The 9229-nt window shown below is 38.6% G+C and overlaps 1 pseudogene; it reads right to left on the bottom strand.

Moving 5' to 3' along the window:
- Window positions 1-1298: 1298 nt before the first annotated feature.
- On the bottom strand, window positions 1299-4993 carry LOC147855019 (pentatricopeptide repeat-containing protein At2g33680-like; annotated as a pseudogene).
- Window positions 4994-9229: the final 4236 nt, after the last annotated feature.

Genomic DNA, 9229 nt, shown 5'->3' with positions numbered 1-9229 from the left:
TCTATGGGCTATGTAATTTCACGTTATAGCTTATGGCTTCACTTGTCTCATGCAAGCATGAATAGGTGGTGTACCGATATCATCTCTGATGCTACTTTTTGGCCCTACTATTACAGTGAGAAATATATTGATCAAATTTTTACACTTGAAAAAGAAAAAGAATTTTGTTATTACCTTCATTTTCAGAAGCATTCGTCTATTGTGCAACAGAGCTCTTGTATTAAGACATTTGTTCTAACAAAGACCTCAAAATATTAGGTTTTGCATGCATCCTCTTCTAATATGATGGTCACACCTCCCACAATATTGATCCCAATCAATGGGTGTCAACTTGAGGTGTAAACAAACCAACCAATGTAAGGCATAATCCCTCACCATCCTCTCTTGTAGTTGCGTTTGGATTTCTTTCACTTTGGTAGATATGTAGTAAATTTGTGCTTCTTGCAGTCCATGGCTTTGAATTTTCATAGTGTAGGTATTCCATGGTAGGAAAATTCGTTTAGGCATTCATGCACTTTAGTATTGATTAATATTGTCTCCCTAGTTGGTTATAATAGTAATGTAATTTTAGAGTTTTTTAAGGAGAAATCACCCCTCAGCTTTTGGGGACAATTATTTTTTTGCATTCATTTTCTCACCATTTTCACCATGTTTAAACTTATTTATGTGCATTTAATGATTGTATGCTTCACCATCTTGTAAGTTTATTAAGGTTTGTGTTTTTTAAGGCAACACTACTTGAGGTTTCAAGACAAATATGTTACGTGACACGTGCCAAGTCTCATGTGATGTGATTCATGTGTCATGTGTGATATATGATAGATGACCATATAAAAATACAAATGGGAACATGCCAAGTCTCATGTCATGTGATTCATGTGTCATGTGTGATATATGATAGATGACCATATAAAAATACAAATGGGAATACTGTCATGGAAATATATTAGTGAGCTCAATTTTGTTCCCCCTTCAACTTTGCACAGGGAACAAAGCTTCGTTGTCCCAATATTCATGTGACTAAATTTTGGATAAGATTGTTTGATGTTCAACTACCTACATTCCACAATGGCATCTAGTGAAGGAGTACATTAATGTGATTTGAACCAAGGTCCCGGTTAGTAAAAACTTTGCTTACAACTAGAGTACAACCCTAATACAAGAAAATCATATAGACAAGGTACAACTATACAATATATGAACATGTCCGTTTGGGCTTTGAGATTGAAAATATAAATACATGCATTCTTCTTTGAATGTTCTAGCGTACCGGCTGTCACAATGAGGTCCGCCATTTTAATATCCCTTTCTCCCAAGTTGGAGGTTATTATGACATTATTTTAAAATCCTTCCAATTTTCTAACCTCCTCAAATGCCTTAGTTACAATCTCTACATTCCCCCACTTTTGACAAGCCTCTATTATAGTGCTCCACATGGCAAAATCAGAAACAAATGGCATCTTCTTCATCATGTTTATGGCTTCATCCACAAGGCCCGCTCGACCCAAAAGGTCTATCATACATGTGTAATGTTGAATACTTGAGTCAATATCGTCGTAGTCTTTAGTCATAGCTTTAAAGTAATACTGACCTTTCTCTAGTAAACCCACATGACAACATGTTGTGAGAAGACTAAGAAAGGTGATATCATTTGGTCGTGTTCCTTCATATTTCATCCTCTCAAACAGTAAGAAAACAACATCACTCTGTCCTATGCGAGCATTTCCTGCAATGAATGCATTCCATGCAACGAGAGACTTTCTTGGCATCACATCGAACATATATTGAGCATCAACCATGCTTCCATATTTACTATAGATGTCAAGAAGGGCCATTGCAAAACCAGCCTCAAAATCACCAACAGTGTATGCCTGAGCATGAATCCTTTTAGCATTTTCGCATGCTAGTGGGCTGCTACAAGCTTTCAAAAGGCTGGCCATGATGACGGTACTTGGCAGAAAACCTTGTTCCAATAAACACCCGAGAACTTCAAAAGCTTTATCCGTGTCTTCTTGTTTCGCAAATCCCCATATCACTCCATTCCATGATGCATTGTCTGGAGTAATATCATGATACTGCATCTCTCGAAAACATCGCAGTGCTTCTTGACCGATCCCATTAGCGGCATATCCCAAAATCAATGCATTCCAAGAGGCACAGTCCTGGACTAACAGCTTATCAAACATCATGTTTACCTCGTCATAAAAGCCAAAATTTCCATACATGCCAACTAATGTGTTGCTGACATAGTGATCTGTCTCATATCCCTTCTCTACGACCTCGATATGTAGTTCTTGACCAGTGGTTATGAAGCCTACAGTTGTACATGCTTCCAGACATCTGGTAAGTGCAATAACATCAGGTGATATACCTTCCAATGACATAAGTTCCAAACCTCTCAGTGATCTCTCACTAATCCCATTTTCTGAATATCCAGACATAAGTGTTGTCCATGAGATTGCATCTCGGCTTTGCAGCTTATCAAAGACAGTTTGAGCTTCGATGAGAGAACCACATTTCACATACATGTCCATAAGAGTGTTTCCAATTTGAACTTCTTGCTCAACGCCATGCTTAACAATCTCAATGTATAATTTCTGGCCATCATGAAGAGAAGTAATATTTCCACAAGCTTTCAAGCCACAAACAAAAACTACCTCATCTGATGGTATTTTTTCTTATAGCATGAGTTGGTAACAGTCCAAAGCTTTGTCACCTAAACCTTGTTCAACATATCCTCCAATCAAGGCTGTCCAGGCTACAATGTCTCAGACTTGCATTCTAATAAGCAAACACTCTGCATCCGAAAAACAGCCACATTTGGCATACGTGTCAACTAATATATTTTTAATGTGACTCTCATTTTCAAACCCCTTTACGATAATTTCATCGTGGATATTATGACTACTATATGATGACTTTATTGTAACACAAGCTTTCAAAGAACAAAGCATTGTGATAGGATCTGAAGATATGCCTTCTACTTGCATCTCTAACAGGCAGTTGAGAGCTTCTTCACCACGGCCATCTTCAACATATCCAGCAATCAGTGAATTCCATGTAACAATGTCTCGAGCAGTTAGAGTGTCTAGTATATCTGACGCATCTACAACCATGCCATACTTTGAATATATATCCACTAGAACGTTTCCAATGAAAACATTTGAGTCAAAACCTTCCTTCACAATCTCAGCATGTATTTGTTGCCCTTTGTCAATCGCTCCAATACTAATACAAGCTTTTAGACTGCATACCAGGGTTACAGCATTGGGAATAAAGCCTTCAAGTTGCATCTGTTTCAAGTGCTCCAAAACTTTCTCACCAAGGCCCTCTTCAGCATATCCAGCAATCAAAGTTGTCCACAAAACTTCGTCTCGCACGGACATATTACCAAACACAGCTTGTGCTTCACCAAGATATCCACATTGCGCATACATATCAATGAGACTGTTTGCCACTGGGAGGTCTGTTGCAAGGGCCAATAGAGACACCTCATTGTGCAAATGTAGACCTTGGAAATATCTCCTAGAGCACTACAAGATTTCAAAGCACAAACAACTGTAATTGTGTTAGGGTGCACTCCGTCTAGCTGCATTTCATGGAAATAATTGAGTGCTTCTTTCCCAAGACCACACTGAATGTATCCATTAATCAAAGTATTCCAAGACACGACATCCCGGAGAGGATGTCCTCTTAGTACCTCATGTGCTTCCTGAAGTGAACCACATTTCGCATATAAATCCACCAACGTATTTCTTAAATAAGGATGTTTCTTAAGCACTTCTTCAGGAATCATTGAATGCAATTCTCTCCCCTTTTCAAGATTTTTGATAGCACCACATGCCCTCAAGCAGTAGAGGTATGTGACACCGTCAGGCAAAATATGTTCGGATTGCATTTGTTCAAAGCAAACTAAAGCTTCTTGCATGAACCCACTTTCCACATAGCCTGAAATGAGGGCAATCCATAGCTCAATGTTTTGGATGGGTGAGCTATTAAATACCTTATATGCAACCGTTCCAACAATCCACACCTAATATACATATCCACCAATGAGCTTCAAAGGGAGAGATTTACCTCTAGACCATTCTTTATTATCTTTATGTGCATTTTCCATCTGCATTCTATATCTCTACTTATGCTGAGACCTTTTAGGATGCAATTGTATGTGATCACATCGGGTACTGCATTGGATACTTCCATTTTCTCAAAACAATTCAATGCTTCAATAAAGAAGCCATGGAAGCTGATCAAAAGATTCTAGAGCTTTCTCAAAACACCCACATTTTGCATACATATCGATGAGAGTATTGCCAAAGAAAATGTCTAGAGATAGCCCATTATCACTCATTTCAGCATGCAATTCTCGACCGTTATCAATGCATTTCGAACGACTGCAAGTTTTTAACAAAGTCATGTAGGTGAACCTACTCGGAGAAACAGAGTAGTCTTGCATAGTTTCATGTAAAAACAAGGCATGATCAAGCTTTCCATTATCAATATATGCTTCAATAAGGGAGGTCCAACAAAACTCATTTCGAACCGAAATCCGATCAAAAGCTTGTTGGGCATCAAGAATGCTACCACATTCAGCAAACATAGAAACTACACAATTTCCTATTACGATATGTGTTTTGATACCATATTCACATAACTTCACATGGACATACCTTGTATAAGATAGATCTTTCTTTCTTCTGCTCTGTTGAATGATTTCTATCGAGCTATTTATAGAGGGGACTTGCTCACACAAAGAAGATGAAAGCACTGTCTCCTCTGGTTTCAGCATTTCCCAATAAATAGGCCTTCTATACAGAACAACCCCATGCAGATTATGACTCCGTTTTCTTATACATGAAGGAAAACGGAGCTATAAGTTAGGTGTTCTCAAAATGAATGGGCATTGGATGGGGCAAGTCAAATCCCTCTTTCTGTTTAGTTCATCAGAAGTTCATCAGAAGTGGGTGGATTGTACACCATGGATTTGGTTGAGAATTACATAAACTTGCTTGGTCTGAATGAGAGGCGAGAGGATCAATCAACCAAAATTATAAAATCAAGGGAAAAGTACCAGGATACCCCTGGAAGTTCGTCTATTTACCAGAATGCCCCTGGAAGTTCTAAATTTACCAAACCACCCCTATGTCCAAAAAATTACACTGTATAAAGTAATTATACACTCAAATCTACAAGCCCTATTTACCAAAGATGGAAGAAATGGACCCAAACTAGCCCTATTTACCAAAGATTTGAGTGTATTAATTACTTTATAATAATTTTTTGGACATAGGGGTAGTTTGGTAAATTTGGAACTTCCAGGGGCATTCTGGTAAATAGACGAACTTCCAGGGGTATCCTGGTACTTTTCCCGAAAATCAATTGCGTATGTATTATATGTGTCTACATATCTAAAAAACAATGCATGTGTTGGGCATGGGGATGGGGTGGGGGGAGGACACCCTCTCCATATTGGTGCCTTTTCTGGCAAATACATATGCTTGGTCTTTTTAAGTGGTCACATGGTTGTGTTCGAAGTTTTGGAAGAAATCGTCATCAAGACTCCTATTTCTCATACAAGGCGAGAAGAGCAAAAACTTTACCGATTCTCATCGACCTTGAGATTAGGGTTTAGAGTGAGCATGAGATTGCAACAATGGTTGAAGAATAGTTGATGGTTGATGGGGAAAGAGGAAGCATAGTTGTTGACTTTACAGCCATGAATGTGGAAAGTGGTTCTCTTGAAAAACCAAAGAACATAGTTCATCGCCTTCAAATCCGAGATGTACATGTTGAAGAAGTATTGAATGGTTCATAACTATGGCCTGAGAGGGTTTGTTTCCGAATAGAGCTACTTTCGTTGTTACCTATGGATATGGATACCTTGCAATGTGTCTAGGGAGTACATAGATTTGTTTCCTCAACCATCGTCTACACAAGACGGGCTTGGGAAAAAATACTTTGTATGATGTAACCGTTACGACCTTTCTTAGTAATGGAGGGATAATTTGGTTTGAAAAAAAAAACAATGGTTGAAGAATATGATGCTAAACACAGTTGATGTTGCGATCGAGATTGCTCAAAGATGGTTGAATGGGTTTAGCTTCTCAAAGTAAAGAGTGTGTAATGAATGTCCTTTAAACAAGTATGCATTCCAATGCTCTAGAGTCTAACCCATCAAAAGCCACAAGCTTCATCATGGTTCCCTACAATGATGGCCTTTATGGCTTGTTATTGGCATATAAGTTTATAACTAGCAAGACACAACAAGGGCAAAGTCTCTATTTACTCACATTTCTATACAACACCCCCCCCCTTGACATGTGAAGCTCCACATACGTGACTTTGGTGTAGGTTCAATTGGGGTAGGGGGTGAACCCATGAGGGCCATTGCACCACCACAACTCATTATGTGCATACTAAAGTTCATATGTAGAGCCAATTTGAAATGTGGATATCATATTGCAGAAAAGTCTTCAAATATTTTCCATAATATAAATCAACATTGTTTTTGCTAGAGCAAGTAATGCAAGAAGAAGTTGTTTATTGCCCTCACATGCATGAATAGTGAAGCCACCCTATTTGTTCATATCAGGAAACATTTATAGCCTAAACCATAGTACGTAAAATTCATGTTCGTCTAGCATAACATTTGTTTTCCTACGTTGGAAAACGAATGCGAATGTTATTCAAACATTATTGTGTTTTTTTTTTGTTTTTCCCATTTTTTAAATGTTTTTTTCCACTTTTAGGCTTAGTTACCTTATAATAAATAGTTAATCCAAAAGTATGGTATTTATCACTCTTTGACGATGTTTTTCTTACTCGAATGATTGAAACATTCACGAATGCGAATGCACGTATGGTTCACACTATGGCCTAAACCCTAATGTTATCCAACTATCATTGTGGTCGTTGTGATTTAGACATATTTACCCAATCTACCAATTTGTTGGTTTTCATTTTAACACACTATTGCTAGGGGGAGTGGTTCATGTAAAGTGAGTGATTGTCATGGGACTACGTATTACATTAGTTGATATTTTACATCATCATTATGGAGATCACGCAACAATGTCGGAAATTGTGTTCGGTTACTTGTTTGGTCTGGGTGGATCATATTGTAACCACAAGAAGAGCTAATTTTGGAGAGTTGCCCCTTCCTCGACTTCTGTTAGAGAGTGATGGACGAGGGCCCCTACCTCGACTTCTATCAAAGAGTGACAGATGAGTGAAAATATAAGAAGAACAATAATAGATTGGGAATAGGAATGGAGATGGACACCCATCCATATGGCAATGCAAAATGAAATGACCACCCAAACCTATTCTACATACGTACATACATCTGTGCATATATACACACATACATACATGCTCGTCTCTATTTGCACCCAAATCATAAAGAGGGCTAGCGAGGGAATCGTGGCCACAAATGGTGCATGGCACTTAGCTAAGGCGTGTGCGATCTACACTATCTGATCTGTATTAAAAAGTGCCCTATTCTAACCACCACCTTTGTCACGAAGCACCTGACTCTGTCACCAAATAAAAGTAATAAAGTGATAAAGCAACATAATAATGATTAAAAAATAATAACCTAGTGAAGCATGCCAACCAAAAAAACACTTGACTTTGATCGCTTTTGTCACTAGTTACCCTACTATCTGTCTACATGCGCCCTACTCCAATAAGATACTTGACCCACTTAGAGACAACCACCCAACTCAAGCAAGGCGTACAACTAAAATTCAGACATGAAAAACTTCAAAAAAGTCTAAGTGTACCAAAAAATTTGACATCAAAATCTTACACCAAAATTCCACTCAATCTTCCAATTACACAAAACTTAAAACTTAAGATTGCACATATATCATCACAAAATGTCCAAAATCTAACACACACAATGTCCACAATCCAAGTACAAAAACCTAAGGATGAAAATTGAATTCAACGTAAGCAAAGATTATGGCTCATGTGGGGATAATGGCAACATGCAGCCACAATTTTTGCAGCAATTAACATTTGAATCCCATGAGGTCAAGGTCAAACCATTGCAATGCAAACATCGAACCTTCTCAATCTCACAATGTATTGGCAACCGTCTCCTAGCCCGAATTACATCTCTATATAGTTTTTTCGGCATGGGATTGAAAGTGTTTGGGGAGGTGCCAATAAGTTCTTGTGAGTTGTTGACCGTCGCTCCTCTCTTTCGCACCAATTTGTTGCTTCCGACTTATGGATCCTACACCTTCTTCGTAGGTTGATTTCGGTGGACCCAAACCATACACCCTTTTTGATAGGTCTTCCAATGTTTATATACAATCCTCAATAACATCATGGTTGAAGGATCCGAACCCTTGCTTGAGCCATTGAATAGCTTCCTCGGTCGTTTGTATTCTAGATTTCCATAATTCCATGCCAAATATTTTAGGATTTGTCTCCATGTCTCGTTATGCTTCTATCTCCACTTCTGGCTATCAAAAATCCCTCCAAAAAGCACAATCTCTGATTTGAAAAATGTCAAGCGCTTGATTTTATACCCTTGCAAGTCGGGTAGCCTAATAATTATAAGTAAGGGCATCTTTTGCGAAGCAGGGTGTTTGCAAGGTGTGAGTAGGGTGTCTTCCTAGTATGAGCAGGGTGACTTCTATGGAGCAAGGTGTTAAAAGAGATGTGAGCATGGCAAATTCCGAATGTGAGTAGGGTGTCTTCCTATTAGTAGGGCATTTGGATTAATGAAGAGTCATGTGCCGGGTGATAGAGTGTGTTGGCTTTTTCACTAGCGTGCATTTTTCATTAGCTTTATCCATATCTGACGGTGCAAATCGCATGTGCCCTTAGCTAAACATCATGCACTGTCTGTTGCTACGAGTCCCCCACTATGCCTCTTTATGTTTTGGGTGCAAATAGACACGTTGTACATACATACATAGATACATTACATAACACACACTTGTGTCTATCCGCTACCAATTCATAAATAGGGTTGATGAGGGAATCACAGCCACAAATGGTGCAGGTCGCTCAGCTAATGGTGTGTGTGATCTGCACAGTTCGAAAAAAAAGTTGTTAGAGGTCGCCCAACTTTGATCGTTGCAAGTTGGATGACCTAATTAAAATAGATTGGGCCAAGTGAGTAATAGGTTGGGCGACCTGATTTTAAAATGTGAGATAAACAACAAAAACTTGAGATGAACAGCAATACCACTTAATGGGTTGGGTGACCACA

Source organism: Azolla caroliniana, unplaced genomic scaffold (genome assembly GCF_043228905.1).
Source record: "Azolla caroliniana isolate FFs.n. ecotype wild unplaced genomic scaffold, voAzoCaro1.0.p SCAF_15, whole genome shotgun sequence".
Taxonomy (NCBI): Eukaryota; Viridiplantae; Streptophyta; class Polypodiopsida; order Salviniales; family Salviniaceae; genus Azolla; species Azolla caroliniana.
The sequence above is the reverse complement of the archived record's forward strand: the minus strand, read 5'-3'. Positions and strand labels throughout refer to the sequence as shown.